The 16733-nt window shown below is 39.2% G+C and overlaps 1 protein-coding gene and 1 pseudogene across 23 annotated transcripts in view; one reads left to right on the plus strand and one right to left on the minus strand.

The window, feature by feature from the left end:
• The window catches only part of RBFOX1 (RNA binding fox-1 homolog 1), a 1791866-nt gene that overhangs the window by 1016181 nt on the left and 758952 nt on the right, over positions 1-16733 (minus strand). The window lies entirely within an intron of this gene.
• LOC122471699 lies at positions 1346-3141 on the plus strand (annotated as a pseudogene).

Consider the following 16733-nt stretch of genomic DNA (forward strand, 5'->3'; position numbering starts at 1 on the left):
TGCCTTAGATTCAGATCTTATTCAAACCCAAGTTATTATTTTTTTAAAACTGATAACCACTACAGTTGTTATTTTTGAAGTCATTACTAGACATAAAGAGGGTAAGGTGCGGGGAGGATGGCACATATTTTTTCCCTTCTCCATACAGTTCCATGTGAAAGAACTCCCTCAGGGTAATATTCCAGGTCTTTCCATAATTCCTCATTCTTCCACCCCTAAGAAGGAATGGTTTATTTGAATGGTTACTCTGGGGGGAAAAAAAAACGAGGCAAGCTCAATTCAGTCTCCTTGGCTCTTTTTTCAATTCCCCAGTGGGCAGAAAGGGTACACTCTAGTCCTCTTTCTCAGCCATAAGACTAGGGAGTATGCAGAGAAGCTGTGAAAAGAGAGAAAACACAGGAAGGGGCTCCAGGGGCCTACTCTGTCAACGACTGATGGATAAGTCTCAACAAATTTGGAGACCATAAGGAAACTCATTTGGTCATACATTTTAATTTTAGATTTCATTAATAAAATGTATTTCATTTATTTCATTAATAAAAACACTTTGTTATTGCTGTTTTAAAAATAATAGCTTCATTGAGATACATTCGCACACCATAAAATTCACCTATTCAAAGTGAACAATTCAATAATTTTTAGTATGTTCACAGACTTGTGCAATTATCATCACAATTTAATTTGAGAACATTTTTTTTTATCACCCCACAAGGAAGCCCCTATAGCATGTGCTCACTCCCTATCACTCTCTCCCTCCCAGCCCCTGGCACTAATCTACCTTCTTTCCATCTCTGTAGATTGACCTACTGTGGACATTTCATATGAATATGATCAGAACCTTGGAAATATCAGGCTAAGTGAAAGAAGTTGTTTATTTCCTTTTTCCTCTCTGCTGTGCTACTTTCTCAGTCAGTTCTTACTCTGTCCAGGAATAAGAGGATTTTATTTTTTGAGCTCCTAGAGCTACCACATACCTAGAGTGGTTTCTTATGCCCTGTTTTACCAAAATCAAATCACTTCTTTAACACTTCATAATTTTAATTTTACCCAGATATTAAACTGCTATATTAAGGTCAGCATCCATTCATCCACTTATTCATGTATTCATACTTTCTTTTTTTTTTTAATGTTTATTTATTTTTGAGACAGAGGGAGACAGAGCGCAAGTGGGAGAGGGGCAGAGACAGAGGGAGACACAGAATCTGAAACAGGCTCCAGGCTCTGAGCTGTCAGCACAGAGCCCAATGCGGGGCATGAACCCACAGACCATGAGATCATGACCTGAGCCGAAGTCGGACACTTAACCGACTGAGCCACCCAGGCACCCCATCATCTATTCATACTTTCAAAACACATGTATTGATCCCTAAAATGGCTACCACACCCTGAAGCTCCTAAAATGAATATACTCTGGTACCTGCTCTCAGGGAGTTCACACTTAATTATTGAGAATGATTTAGGTACAAAATTTCATAAAATACAGAAAACAGATCCACTGGAATGTAAGTCTAAGAATTCTCATTAATCCTCAGATGCATTACAGTACTCGGCACCGTCCGCAGTTGCTGTTTCCATGCAATCTCTCTACCTTTTATGAAAATGTCCTGACCCGCTTCACTTGCTACCTTCCTATCTTCTTAGTGTCTTTCTCTCTTCTTCCATTCACTCAAGTGATCCTTTCTTAAGGTAAAGCCTTGTTTGTTTTTCTTTTCAATCTGCCTTTCCTTGGAGACATTATCCATTCCTACTACCTCCACAGCAACTTGTGAGTAGCATAAAGATAAGTAACACGCGATATGGGACTTAGCCCTTGAGCTGAGACTTGAAGGACACACTGGGTTTGCGGTGGTGGGTGTAAGGTATAGGTGCCTATATGGAAGGATGTACATGGCATCAATTTCTACCAGGTAGCTCTGCCTTTCCTTTCTTGCCGATATCAATTAGTTAACTTATCTCAAAATAAGCAAAAATTACTTTTCCTATCCACACTTGATATATGTTCACAAAATAGTCCTGTCAACTCCACACGTTATTCCCAGCAGTTGTCGCCTATGCCTGCACATCACAATCTTTATTTCAACCAAAGAGCCGCTGTCAGCTCTAAATCTGTGGCTTCACAGAAACTATTGATTTATGGCAATGACCCTTCTTGCCTGTGCACATCTCAAATCCACAGAGCGAGGGGACCCCCGGAAATATTTATTCAGACAGATAAAATCCTCCCTATTTAACAGAACTGACTTCTATGACCAGTGGGCACATCTTGTTACCTAGGGACATTTCCAAAGGATTACACAGCAAGGCTTTGGCTGTGACTGTAAGTCACTGCCACTAAATTGTCAAAATAAATAACAGTAAAAATCAACCCTCAGAGAAGGTGGGGGTAGCTGATGCTTTTTCTTTAAAAAAAAAATAAAGAAATCTTTGCAGACACCGCCACCCCAGAACCGCAGGCACGGCAAAGCCATGGTCAACTCCACCGTGTTTTTTGACATTGCTGAGGACGGTGAACCCTTAGGCCACGTCTCCTTTGAGCCGTTTGCAGACAAAGTTCCAAAAACAGCAGAGAACTTTCATGCTCCGAGCACTGGGGAGAACAGAAATGGTTACAAAGTTTCCTGCTTTCACAGGATTATCCCAGGATTTATGTGCCAGGGTGGTGACTTCACATGACATAATGGCACTGGCAGCAAGTCCATCTATGGGGAGAAATTTCATGATGAGAATTTCATCCTGAAGCATATACGTCCTGGCATCCTGTCCATGGAAAAAGGTGGACCCAAGACAAACGGTTCCCAGTTTTTCATCTGCACCGTCAAAACTGAGTGGTCGGATGGCAAGCACATCGTGTTTGGCAAGGTGAAGGAGGGCATGGACACCGTGAAAGCCATGGAGCACTCTGGATCCAAGAATGGCAAGGCCAGCAAGAAGATGACCACTCTTGAGTGTGGACAAACCTAATAAATCTGACTTGTGTTTTATCTTAACTACCAGATCATTCCTTCTGTAGCTCGGGAGAGCACCCCCTTTGGATCAAAATCTCCTACAATCTTTGTGCTCCTGTTGCAGTTCCATGGGTCCCTTTCAAGTCTAGCTGGATTGCAAAGTGAAGTTTATGATAATGAAACAAAAGCTAAACAAACAGCATACTAATAATTCCTTATTTTTAATTGGAAAAAGAGTCGAACAGAGATAGAAAAAATATGTATCAACTAACAACTTATTACTTACTTTGTCATATTTTGTATAGCATAAAACAGAATATAGCAGTAGACATACTTTATAATACATAAATATATTAATAACATATCTAAATATACTCTATATTAGTCTACATTAAATATATTACATATGCTATAACTACACAGTTTTGTGTGTATATGTATTCTATATACATTGTAAGTAAAAAAAGTATATACACATATATGAACATATACCATATAACTAAATTTTTGTGACAAGGGGAACATAAACATTTGATTTCTTCTCTTTTCTAAGGGCTAAAAATTAAGAAGGTAAAAGAATCACTCATCAAACCTCAAAATTCTTCAAGAGTTCTTGTTTATCATAGTCATCAATGGATACAACACTGGGACAATGACTATTATTTAATCAGTAATTACCATATACCAGACAATCTTCTGACTATTTTGCAGGTAGTATCTCCTTCAATCAGGGAAAAGCCAACAAAAATGGATTTAAAAATTCACTTTAAAATGTATTAATCCATTAAAAATTATTTTTGAAATCCATTAAAAATCCACTGTTGATAATTGTTTCCATTTTGGAGATAGCATTACTGAGTTTCAGATAAATGAATAAACTAGCCCAAGGTTTCAGCCATGGCAGACTACATCTGTTGGACCCCAGATGCTGGGCTATTATCTGTTGCTCTGAATGTCTCCTTGATATTAATTGTAGAGTTTTCCTTTTACAGTAAAAGGGCTCCTCTCCTTTAAACACTGTCACCATTTTCATCACTGGTCTAATCCAACTTAAAGTAAGATTTTCAAAGGAACCAAACTGATTGAATGTGTTCTACCTTTTCCAAACACTGGAATAGCTTGGCCATAACATGAACCCCACTGCGCCAACAAGAAGTGGTGAGTAATAAAGTGATTTCTAAAGCACAATCAATGGTACCAAACAGAAATGGCATGGATATTTTTCCTTGCCTCCCTTGGTTGAATTGATGGATACTCCGAATTGACTAGAAAGTGGAAATGACTGGAAAAGGAGAAGAAAACCCTTTTGAAGTCCAGAAGACACACCTTTCCCTGGTCTTTTAAGGATTAGATAGGATTCTGAAGGACATTAAGCTAAAAGCTTCTCCCCTTCCAAAATGGCCAAAGAACTGAGAGAGAAGAATTATCTTGGCAGAATATGAGACCTAATACCATTGATAATCATAGCAGCACTGAAATCCAGGTTGGCTGAGGACCATTTCAGCCACATATAACTACTGCCTTATTAGCAATCATCAAAAATTGATAAATTGTTCATTTTTCTTCTAATCTGCAGAGGATCTTATAGACAGATAGATTAATTATGCATTGCCAGGCAAGTCTTAAAGAATTGTATGCTGTAAGTGTTCATAATATTAAACAACTCATCTTCAGATTATGTCAAAATTTATATTTTGAGTATGATCATTTGATTAATGTCTGTTCCATCAGCTTGTGGGGCTCATGAGTCAATAAGTAATAGCTGTTGCTTGATGAACACTCACTATGTGTTGGACATTATACAAGTAGTAGCTCCTTTAATCCTTACAATAGCTCCGTGAAGTAGCTATCTGCCCCCATTTTATAGATAAGACAATTTAAGTGTACAGTTGTTTGTTTTCCAATGTTTTTTTTTAAATGTTTATTTAGAGAGAGAGAGAGAGAGAGAGAGAGAGAGAGAATATGAATAAGCAGGGGAGGTCAGAGAGAGAGGGAGAGAGAGAATCCTAAGATTCTGTGCTCTCAGCATAGAGCCCAACCTGGGGTTCAAACCCACAAACCGTGAAATCATGACCTGAGATGAAATCATGAGTTGGATGCTTAACTGATTGAGCCACCCAGGTGGTCCTAAGTATAGGGTTGTTAAAGAGATAGTCTGAAATCCCACAGAGAGTAATCCCACAGAAAGCCACAGACTGGACCCCAGGCAATCAACTTCCAAGCATGAGGGCAAGAGCTATGTATATTTTACCATCACATATCCCCAGAACATACTAGGTACTCTATCAAATTTGATGAATGAATGAAAAGGTGTTTTTTTCTGGTTTTGGCCATATCCACATGGACGTGCAAAAAGGACCCTTGATTTGTGTTAATCATAGAGAGATGAACTTGTCCTCCTATAACTTAGAACTCAGAGCAATTACCATGTAAAATGAGGCCAGGTGAGGCAAATTCCCATGGGTCCCTCAACAAAAACAACCTTCCCCTACTTCTCTTACAGCAGTGGGCTGTCCTCCTGTATTCCTCCAAATGATTACTTAATACCCACTTTCACATCCCCATAGCAAAACACAGCTAAACCCAAATGCTAATGGAGTGGCCCAAGTGCTTACTTCCTCAATTAGTCTTGTCCAGAAAAATTCACCAGAATTATATCCCTATGTGGAACCAGGCACTGTGCTACCAATCATGGAAGTTATTAAAAGGAAACTACAAAGTGGTACCCTGTTTCCAAAGAAAGAAATGGATTCTTAAGAACTAAAATTAAAACTTGAACATTCTAGGTATTATAAGAAAGATACAAGTTCCAATGGGAACATAGAGGAAGAGGAAATTGGCTTGGGCCCCTGCTAGGAAAAAAAAAATCATGAGGAAACAGTCAGAGATGGGTTGGGTGGGGGATGGCAAGGGAAGAGGGGATCCAGGCAGGACAAAGAGAACAGTTTTAGTGTGGAAACATTTGAGAAAAGCATTTTAGGTTGAGTCATTTAGTATACACTAGACTTTTACGGTGGGCTTGAAACTGTCACCTCTATTAGGGCAATGTTCGGGAAGTGCCAGAAAATCTACTATAAAAGTAGATCCTCCCACGAAAAGCAGATAAAACTTGGCAAACAGAGCAAACAACTGGGCAGCACTTGGCTGACTGCAAAAGAGTGAATGAGAGGGTCCCTTTACTTAACTTTATTTGTTTTACTGTCTGATCTACCCCAAATCCTTTACTTTGGGGAACCATCTTTATCCTACTTTATATTCATTTATATAGTTTAGGTGGAGCTCTACATCCCACCACCACCCCCCGCCTCATCCCTATGGAATGAGACTTAAGACCAATCAATCAGAAGATCCCAGTCTTGGGGTGCCTCAGTGGCTCAGTTGGTTAAGCGTCCGACTTCGGCTCAGGTCATGATCTCACAGTTTGTAGATTTGACCCCTGCACCAGGCTCTGTGCTGGCAGCTCGGAGCCTGGAGCCTGCTTCAGATTCTGTGTCTCCCTCTCTCTCTGCTCCTCCTCTGCTCATGCTCTCTCTCTCTCTCTCTCCTTCAAAAATAAATAAAAACATTAAAAAATTAAAAAAAAAAAAGAAGATCCCAGTCATATAGTTCAGGGATTTGCTCAGTAGCAGGCATATGATTCAAATTGGCCAATCAGAGCCTTCCCTAGGATTTTTGAGGTATCCTCCAAAAGGTGATAACTTCTCAGAGGATGCATATAGTAGAAGCCCAGTGAACCCTGATATAAGATGGCAAGCAGCTCTAAGAGAGAATTAGAGTCCTTGTGACATCAGTAAAGCTTGAGACTCAACCACACCTGAAGCCTACCTTTTGTGTTGCCTAGTTCCATAACCCACACTTTAAGTTTTCTTAAATATATTTGATGTGCATGTGTGTGTGTTTATTTTTTTCATGTGAAAGTGGAGGAATCCTGATGAAATCAGTGCCTAAATATCCTGTAACATAACACATTATAATTCTGAGCTCGTTGTAGCTCTCCTTCTCATAATAAAACCTAGTGAGCTTAAAGAGATGTGATACACTTCCCCAGTTTCTTTGTTATTAAGAACCCCTTTGGAATCCTCATCTCTGTTCTTTTAACACCACACTGTTTTCTAAACTGCCAGAATGATTCAGATAATCTCAGACACCAAAGCTTGCTTGACAGTTGTTGCCATCTAGCAAAATCAAACAAAAACCCCCAAAACCAAAAAACAAAACCAAAAACAAAACAAACTAAAAAAAGAATCTCCAAAAAACAAGAAACAGTTATGAAACTGAAGGGGATTATAAAGTATTGCAGGACCCAAGACTAACAATGTTCAAGGAATGTCAGTCAACTGATATATTAAACTAGATTAAATGTAAACCACCCTTCACTGTGTAAAATATGTATATCCTTTATAGAATGTTAATAGTATGTCCTGGTACTTCCACACCAATGAATATTCTGATTGAGCATATCAATAAGCTAATAGATAATAATACCTGTGATTAAAGACACCATCCTGTCTCTATACATTGTGGTAGCTCTCCTCTTTATTTCCCAGCTAAGGGTCCACCAGAGCCTGACATACAAAAATAGGCTGGGGTTTAATCAGCATCCTAACAGTGAGAAACCCTGTGAATTAAATACCATTCCCTTCCAGAGTTCAAAGAAGTCACATTTTAAGGCCAAGGTTTAGATGCAAATATGAGAGATGTGATCCTGAGGAAAAAAAAATCAAACATGACCAGGAAGGACCCCTGCTTCCTGCCTAAAAGAAATGTGTCCCAGAGAAGGTTTTCTCTGATCTCTGCTTTAGAAAGATCAGTTGTTGCATTTGAAACTGTGAAAAGCTGTCACATTTATTATATTTCTGGAAGCCTGTAAATGATGAATGTTTCTTCCATCTCCCCTCCTTCAGGTGAAGAAGAAGAAAAAAAAAACGTTATTATTCCTGACTTCCAGGAAGATGTCATGAGTGAGAATCTAAAAAAAAAAAAAAAAAAAAAAAAGGAAAAAAATAACCACAGTTTGCTGTTATCAGCAATTAAAGAAACTTTATCTAATTACTATGGAAGATGGCTCTGTTCGACAATCATCTCTGACAAACTGATCATTATCAGTAATTTATGACCAGTTTCTTAGTTAATTGTCCTCAGGAAGGAGAGCAAAAACCATTTGTATAGAAAAATAAGTAGTCATTAACAACAGTGGAATTTGTTGGGAATGTGATTATAAATCACCAACCAGGGCTGGTAATGATTCCTGGGAAGAGAAGAGAATGAAAACAATGTAGACACTACATCCAACTTTAGGGAACTATTCGGAGAAAGAACACTTCATAATGAACTTTCCCCCCCAATTAAAATGAAGAATGTCTTGTCTCCCTTTAAAAGAATATCAGACACTTTATTCTAAATGTGGGAGAGTAGGGCAAGGGAGGAACACATCTCTGCTTCTGCATGCAGGGATAGTTATAAAACACACACTCAGGCACTTTAAAGTTCTGCCTCTCCTAACCAAGCTCACTTTGCATAAAGAAAATGCACCCTGCTTTGCTTTTTTCCAAAGCTAACTGGATCTACCTGACCAAGCTTTGATTTTAGAGGCTTGGAAACTGGTCCATCAATCTGGTCCAAAAGCCAAGCATAGACTTGTGAATCCTGAACTGTATTTGAGCTTCACATTGCCAATTACAAGCTGTGAAGCCTTGGGGTATGTTACAGAGACTACGGACCCATTTGTGAAAAGGGAATGGGATATGTACCTGCTAAAGATATGGAACTGTAAGGGTATGGGTTGAATTGGGTCCCCCCTCACCCAAAATACGGTATGTTAAACATCTATTTCCTGGCACCTGCGAATGTGAGTTAACTTATAAATAGAGTCTTTGCAGATGGAATCAAGTTAAGGGAGGTCATTAGGGTGGGCCCTAATCTAGTAGGGCTGCTATCCTTATAGAAAATTTGAACAAAGGGAAAGTGCCGTGGAGGCACATGAGGAGAACATCTTGAGATGATGCAGGCAGAGAGGGGAGTGGCACAGCTACAATCCAAGGAATGCCCAAAGGTGGCTAACAAGCCACCAGAAGGTAGGAAGAGGCAAGGAAGAATTTCCCTACAGGTTTCAGAGGGAGCATGGTCCTGCTGACACCCTGATTTGGGGCTTTCTGACTCAAGAACTGGGGGATAAGAAATGTCTATAGTTTTAAACTATCCAGTTTGTGATACTTTGCAATGGCAGCCCATATTGTACATATGCTGATACATACAATACTTTACAGCATCCTGAGACAGACTGGATGAGAAAAGGCCTGGAATGTGCCCAGGACAGTGTTTGGTAGATGATATGAATGCAATGAGAATGCTTGCTCAAATGCTTAATGAAAAGTGACCCATCCCAGACAAACAATATACAAGGAGTATCTAGACCATGATAGAGTGTCTGGGATGCACAGTACTGGAGATGAAAGAGTCCTGGGCTTGGCATAAAAATTCTGAGATTAAGACCCGGTTCTTCCATTTCCAAGCCTCTACCAAAGTGAGCTTTAGATTCCTCACGTATACATTTGAGTTAGTCCAGCATGTGCCTTTCTTACAAGGATGCCATGAGCCCAAACTGGATAATACACATCAATACACATCTTTTGTAGTTTGTAGTTGGAAACTTTCTTCATTCATCAAACCACTGAGTTGAGTTCTAGTTATACAATGGTGAGTAGTTTCATAAGAAACCACCACAACAAATGGACCATTAGAAACTGGAATCAGAGTAATGCAGACGCAGAATGCAATGAGATCACTGGGGACAGTTAATAGAGGGGTCAGACCTCTGCCTCGCTGCAGAGCCTAAGCTAAAACTTGACACAAGGGTGACCTTGCCAGGTGATGGTTATAGGAAGCACCCTTTGGCAGACAGAATATATCTGTAAGACAAGAAAGGACATGGAGGCCTGTTTAGAGCCCTAGGAACGAAGGTTTGGAGAGATATGGGTTGGAAAAAAAAGCAAGAGGCCAGATGATACTGGGACTGCAGGCCAAGTTATCCATTTTATTTTATCAGTTTTTTTTTTTTCACAGTTGGGAGTGTAGAAGGGATGTGGTGAAGTGACCTGACTTGAATAATAAAATGATCCCTCTGATTTTCTATAAAAATTGGATTAGGGGACAATGGAAATAGGAGACCCATTAGGTGGTTAGGAGTCCAGATGTAGGTAGCTTCGATCAAAGTGGTAACAGTGGAGCTAGGAAAAAACAGACAGATTTTGAGATCTCATTTGGAGGAAAGCCATTATTATTACTTTTATCTCCTAATTTAATTCAACTCAGTCCTATTGGAATGCCTTCTGCCACTTCCCTGACAGATGGTCAGCCCATAAAAAAAAAAAATCATTAGTTTAAACTGAATAACCTATGCTCAATCACCCTTTTTCACATCCCCCATAAAAAATTACCTCAACTAATAATTATAAAAGCAGATATGTACAAACAGTGCTACTGGGCAAAGGTAACTGATTCCAAACTGGATGGAGCTCAATAATAGGAACATTGGCAATGGGGACCCTTTACTGACCAGTTCTATGTGCCTGGCATCATTCAGCATATTACATACCCTAGCTCGTTCAATTCTAACACAGACTTTAAGAAATTAGTATTGTCTCTATTTTAAAAATGAGGAAACTGTAATTTTAAAAAGGTAAAGAAACTTGTCCAGAGGCACACAGTTAGTATGGGGTTGATATGCAGTAAGTGAAATTGTAGGGAGGGTCCTCAAATACACCAAACTTCTTATGGGGAACCATTAAGGTAAAAAAAAAAAAGGGCATTTGAAATAGCATGATTTGAAGATGAGAAGAAACTATCTGAATAGTCACTTATAATTGGTAATAATGAGACAGCTGAACCCATATGGAAAAACTTCTATGAAATCCTATGAAAGCTAAAGTACAGTACTTCCTAGAACATCAATTTATATAAACTGCACAATGCAACAGAGAAATAATTTACTTACAAATATTTACTAGGTGTTTTACAGACTGGAAGTGGGGAAAGGTTTCTTTCATACCAGTAACGATTTGCTACTATCTAAGCATTCTTGATTTGAACATGCTCAGCGTAGGGGGGCGCCTGGGTGGCGCAGTCGGTTAAGCGTCCGACTTCAGCCAGGTCACGATCTCGCGGTCCGTGAGTTCGAGCCCCGCGTCAGGCTCTGGGCTGATGGCTCAGAGCCTGGAGCCTGTTTCCGATTCTGTGTCTCCCTCTCTCTCTGCCCCTCCCCCGTTCATGCTCTGTCTCTCTCTGTCCCAAAAATAAATAAACGTTGAAAAAAAAAATTTGAACATGCTCAGCGTTATCAGGTTAATTTCTTGTCACCATATATGTGATCGCCCAGAAGCATCTCTTTTCTTTCACAGTAGATCCCATGTACCATAATAGGGATGTTACCCTCAAATAGGGCCATTGCCTTCTGCACAAAAAGAATGGCAGTCACTGGGTGCTTATGTGTGAGATACTCTATTGATGCTAGGGATGCAGAAAAAGACAAGACATTTCCAGGTCTCAAATAGCTCATATTGCAAGATGGCACAAGATGGAACACTCAGCAAGTATCTCATACACATATTTTTATATACAGAAATGGCAAACGTAAGAAATCACAGACACAGTGCTTTTCATGATCTCTGTCTTTTACACCTTTTAAGCTTAAAAGGAAAGTGCCCTGAATTGTTTTGTCCCCCAAATGTCCAAATGATCTTTATATCTTTCCCTTCCCTCCCTTTTTTTTTTAAATGCAGGGTGCCCTGCCTAGATACATCTTCTCCCAAGGAAAACCCCACTGTGACATTTTAGAAAATTTGTCTTACAGAGTATTTAGAAAGAGACTCTAACTTATTTGGCCATGCTTCAGTGTGATTCTCAGGGAAAATTCTTCACACAATCCTGTGCACTTCCCTCAAAGTGCCTCTCTCTAATCAAGTAAAAATCATTCAGGCCAGAAGGGCATGTAAGTAGAAAACAAAGAAAAACAAAGCAGCAAAGGTCTTCCCTGAGTCACAGTGAGATATAAAAAGTGAAATCCCAAGGTGTGGGGAGAGAAGGTCAAAGAGAGGGAAGAAATAAGCTTCCAAGTCAGAAGTCATAGTTAAGAAAGAAAATATTTCTTCAGGCAGACCTTGTTCATGCTCATACATGAGGGTGAATATAGTCCAAGAGGTTTCTGCCCTTCCATCTTTTCAAGTCACAGACAGTAAAGTATCTTAATGACAGGCAGCTGTTAAAATGCCCAGGGTTCCTGAATTCATAAGCTACAGGCTGTAGGAAAGAAACACTGTACTATGAATTTTAAACATGAAGCCAAGAGAATGCTTTTCCCCACCTATGAAATTCCAACATGCTCAACCTAAGGCACAGCGTACGAATGTGCCACATCTTGAGTATACATTTAATCAGCTGCTAAACATTAAGCTCATTTAAATTTGAAATGAACAAAAGAATTGATCCAAATTGGCTTGGATGTGATCACTGCCAAAGGATAGACTAGCCTGGGGAGGGAGAGCACAGGAAGAGGAATGACAAACAGCAGAGTGTCAGGGAGCAGAGAGATGTCACACTGTGATGACAAACATCCTTTCAAACTGTGACTCAACATTGTGTGGTCCCCATTAATGTATCACGAGGAAGTCAATGGCAGGTTAATGAAGTTCACAGACAGTCTTACAAAAGAAGATGATCGCAGCACCCAAGAAGGCAGAACCCTTGTCTAAGACTGTAGTCCCACGCAGGGAAGTTGATCATGCTATTACCCACTGAGACATCCCTCAGCTCTGCCATCATTGGACTCAAAGGAAAGCAAGCAGCAGGGTGAACCTCCACAGCACAGCTGTTCTGATCCCTGAGTTTACTCCACCCCACAATCCAACCCTAGGTGAGGTGTTATTTGAGAAAGAGCAAAGAAGCAAATGAGCATCTGACTTCTGGTCAGGCATAGCTTGTGAATCTTGAGATTTATTCTAAAAACAGATGTAAATCAATACTGTGAATGCTAGTTGCAATCCTGATGCAAACTTCTTGGGTTCATCCATTCAGATGCTCAAGCTAAAAACATTAAAGTTATTTTAAAGTCGTCTTGCTCTCTTCTCATACTTAGTCTAGAGGCAAGTCCTCACCTTTATGTTCAGCATATATCCCTTATCTGTCTACTACTTCTCTGCCTCCCCATTGCTACCATCATCTCTCTCTTGACCCACAATATCAGCCTACTAGTTGGTCTTCTTGCTTGCCCCTTAGACCCATTACAACAGATTCTCCACACAGCTGTCCAAGAGGTCTTTTAAGTATCAATCCTATCATACTTAAAACTCTACAGTGTCTTTCCACTGCACTTAGGAAAAAAACCCAATATCCTTACTCCTTACTAATGCCTTCCATTTGCTACACCTATTTTTGGTGCCACTAAATCACCCTGCACTATTGTCACCCTAGTGCTTCTCAACTGATCATCAACTTACCTGTTTATGGTCTGATTCCTGCATTGGGATGGAAGCTCCATGTGAACAAGGAACTTTGTAGTCTTGGTCAATGCTGTCACCTCTGTTTAGAACTAAGTGTTTGGCACTTAGTAAGTTTTCCATAAATACTAGTTAGATGAATGAATGTCAGAGTCTTCTATATATACAATGAGGAGGTTATTTTTTTAATTTATTATTTATTTATTTATTCATTCATTCATTCATTCATTCATTCATTTTTTAATATGAAATTTATTGTCCAATTGGTTTCCATACAACATCCAGTGCTCATCCTAACCGGTGATTGACGAGGTTATCTTGATCTCAAAGTTTCTGTCCAAGACTATTCTAGGAGAACCTACAACCATTGTCTTTTCCAAAGCTAACATGGAAGGACTTAGAACCATCATACCATTATGCAGACTCCAAGGGTTCTAATCTGTAATCCATCATCAACTGACTGTGCAACCTTATAACAAGAACACCTTACCTTTAAAAAATAAGATTCTTCATTATTTAGAAATACCTTAGAATTCTTCCACCTCTAAAAGTGTCCTTATCCTAGGATTCCTCTTTATAAAAGTACTTTATCCATTCCTGGTTAATATGATTACTGCTTGCTCTTGGTACTATCTCATAGTGTGGAAATATTTGGGTGATCTAGGCAGGGATTTCTTCTGATACCAGATAATCACTGACCGAAACTCTAAGAAGCCAGAGAACAGATATTTTAATAGATTTATAATGTAGAAATATTGTAAATATAATTTAAAACAAAATAATCTACTAGTATTCTCTTTCTCTAATACAAAAGCTAAAACTAGGTAAGAAAATCCAATAGTTTTTTTAGATAGTGTTTTAATTTATCAGATAAAGTGATAAATGAATTTTTAAAATCTAATCATCTTTTATGCATTATATATAAAAAGTTGTCAACAAAGACATCACAGATGTGTGATGAGCATTCATGAAATTTCTGGACAATGGCTGAGTTGAGTTTCTTATAACCATCTCATTTTGTGGCCATCTACGAGTTAACAACTTTAAAGGGGAATTTCATCGGACTTAAGATCAAAATCTGCTTCTAAGAACATTCAATTAGTGAAGTACACAATAAGGTAAAAATATGCCTCTATAGTCACAAGTTGGATTCTCCAAGCCTTGTACTAAATCAGATCACTATATATAGGCACTGGGTCCTTCAGCTGACCTGGTAAGGGCAACCTGCTTCTCTAGTTCATCAAAAGTGAGATTCTTGGGGCACCTGGGTGGCTCAGTCAGTTAAGCACCCAGCTCTTGGTTTTGGCTCAGGTCATGGTCTCACACTTTGTGAGACTGAGCTCTGTGTTGGCCTCGGTGCTGACAGTGTGGAGCCTGCTTGAGATTCTCTCTCTCTCTTCCCCCCTTTCTCTCTCTCTCAAATTAATAAACTTAAAAAAATTTTAAGGAAGATTCTTAAGCCTGTACACTTAAGGGCAGAGACTGGTGGGCCATGTGGGGTTGCTACATACACCTGGAAACACTAGACCTCCCTTTCTCTTAAACACTGTAAAACTTTCACTCTTAGGTTGACTATGTGTGGAAAAAACTTTCAAAAACTGTTTAAAGTTTGTCTTATTCAAAAGCACTCAAAATGTTCAAAAAGAAGGAAAAAGGCAATTAGCTTGTGGGAGGAAAATGAGAGTCACAGAAGTTAAAAAAAAGGGGGGGGGGATTGTGATGTGTAAGTAGATCCAAACTGTAGAACAAGGTAGAGAACTAGGGTAGGGACAACCACAGCCATAATACGATAATAGTTGGCATGGAGTCCTGTGTGCCACACACTATGCTGAATTCTTTCCTGCATCATCTTATTTAATCAGCAGCCATTTTCATTAGGTGCCACAATGTGACTTATTTGGAGAAACTGAGGCCCCAGTAAGTCGAATGATTTGCACAAGGTTACACATCTGGCAAGTGGCAGAATTAGGGTTTAATTCTGCCCCTATCATTCTTCCCAGTGATTCAAATGCAATTTTCCTGCAGCAGCCATGGCGTAGATACTTTCTGCACCAAAAGCCATTTTATGTTCTTTCTCCTGGAGTCAGAGAAGTCTGTCCCATATAGAGAGCTATGGGAGACGATTCTTATTTTAATTATATGGACACTCTATATGACACAGTGAATATAGTACCTGGGATAACAGACTACTTGTGGCAGGGTGAGTGGCAACTCTTATCCTCCCTCTCTGGTCCCAGCTAAGAAAGAAAATGAATTCTTGTGACGAGGAAATAATGCCTTGATTCTAAGATAGCAAGTTTGGATATCAATGGCTACAATACTGATATGTGCTGAGGAACTGAATGTTAGCAATTAAGACAAATTCTGGAAGAAGCAGTGAGAAAACTAAAGATATAGCTGAGAAAAGGCAAAGAAACTCAGTCATCAAAAGCCAGTAAGGATTCTATGTTTAACATTTTAAGAACCCCCAAAAACTGTTTTCCATGGCAGTTGTACTATTTTGCAATCCCAACAGCAATTTATGAAGGTTTCTCCACACCCTTGACAACATTTTACTTACTTTCTTTCTTTTTTTAATATAGCCATTCTAGTAGGTGTGAAATGGTATCTCATTGTGGTTTTCATTTTCATTTTTCTGATGACTAATAATGTTGAGCATCTTTCAGGGGCTTATTGGAGATGATGGCTGCACAACATTGTGCATGCCCTAAATGCCACTGAATTGTACACTTTCAAATGGTTACCTTTATGCCATGTGAATTTTACCTGAATAAAAAAGATTAAAAAGCATAAATCTAAACAAAGATAGAATTAATCTGCAGTTGACCTCAAAGTTCCTAGAATCTAAATTTCTTTATCTTGTCCCATAAGTCATTTTCTCCATCCAGACAATTATTTTAGATAATGACTTTATTTTTTATTCATATGTCTCCCCCTTGGATTTCAGCTAGCAATGAGGGCTATTTGCTGGACGTCAGTGGGACCACATCAACTGCAAAGCCTCTCTTGTCAACTGCAAAGCCTTAAGACATGATCTCAGGTACTCAATAAATACTCATTTAATTAAGAGTTTGTGATGGTAAAGGTGGCAAAACTCTAAAGACTACACTCTAGACAAACTTCATTTGAGGCAATAGTCTATGGGCACTATAGGCATTTAAGCATGGTCTCAGAAAGCAGAATGCCCGGGTTCAAACTCTGTCTCCAGCATGCACTCCACTATCACTAGCAATGCAACGTGATCATGTCACTAAATCTCTCCAAGCTGTATAGCCCCTCAACTACACAAAGGGCATAA

This window comes from Prionailurus bengalensis, chromosome E3, assembly GCF_016509475.1.
Source record: "Prionailurus bengalensis isolate Pbe53 chromosome E3, Fcat_Pben_1.1_paternal_pri, whole genome shotgun sequence".
NCBI classification, from domain to species: domain Eukaryota; kingdom Metazoa; phylum Chordata; class Mammalia; order Carnivora; family Felidae; genus Prionailurus; species Prionailurus bengalensis.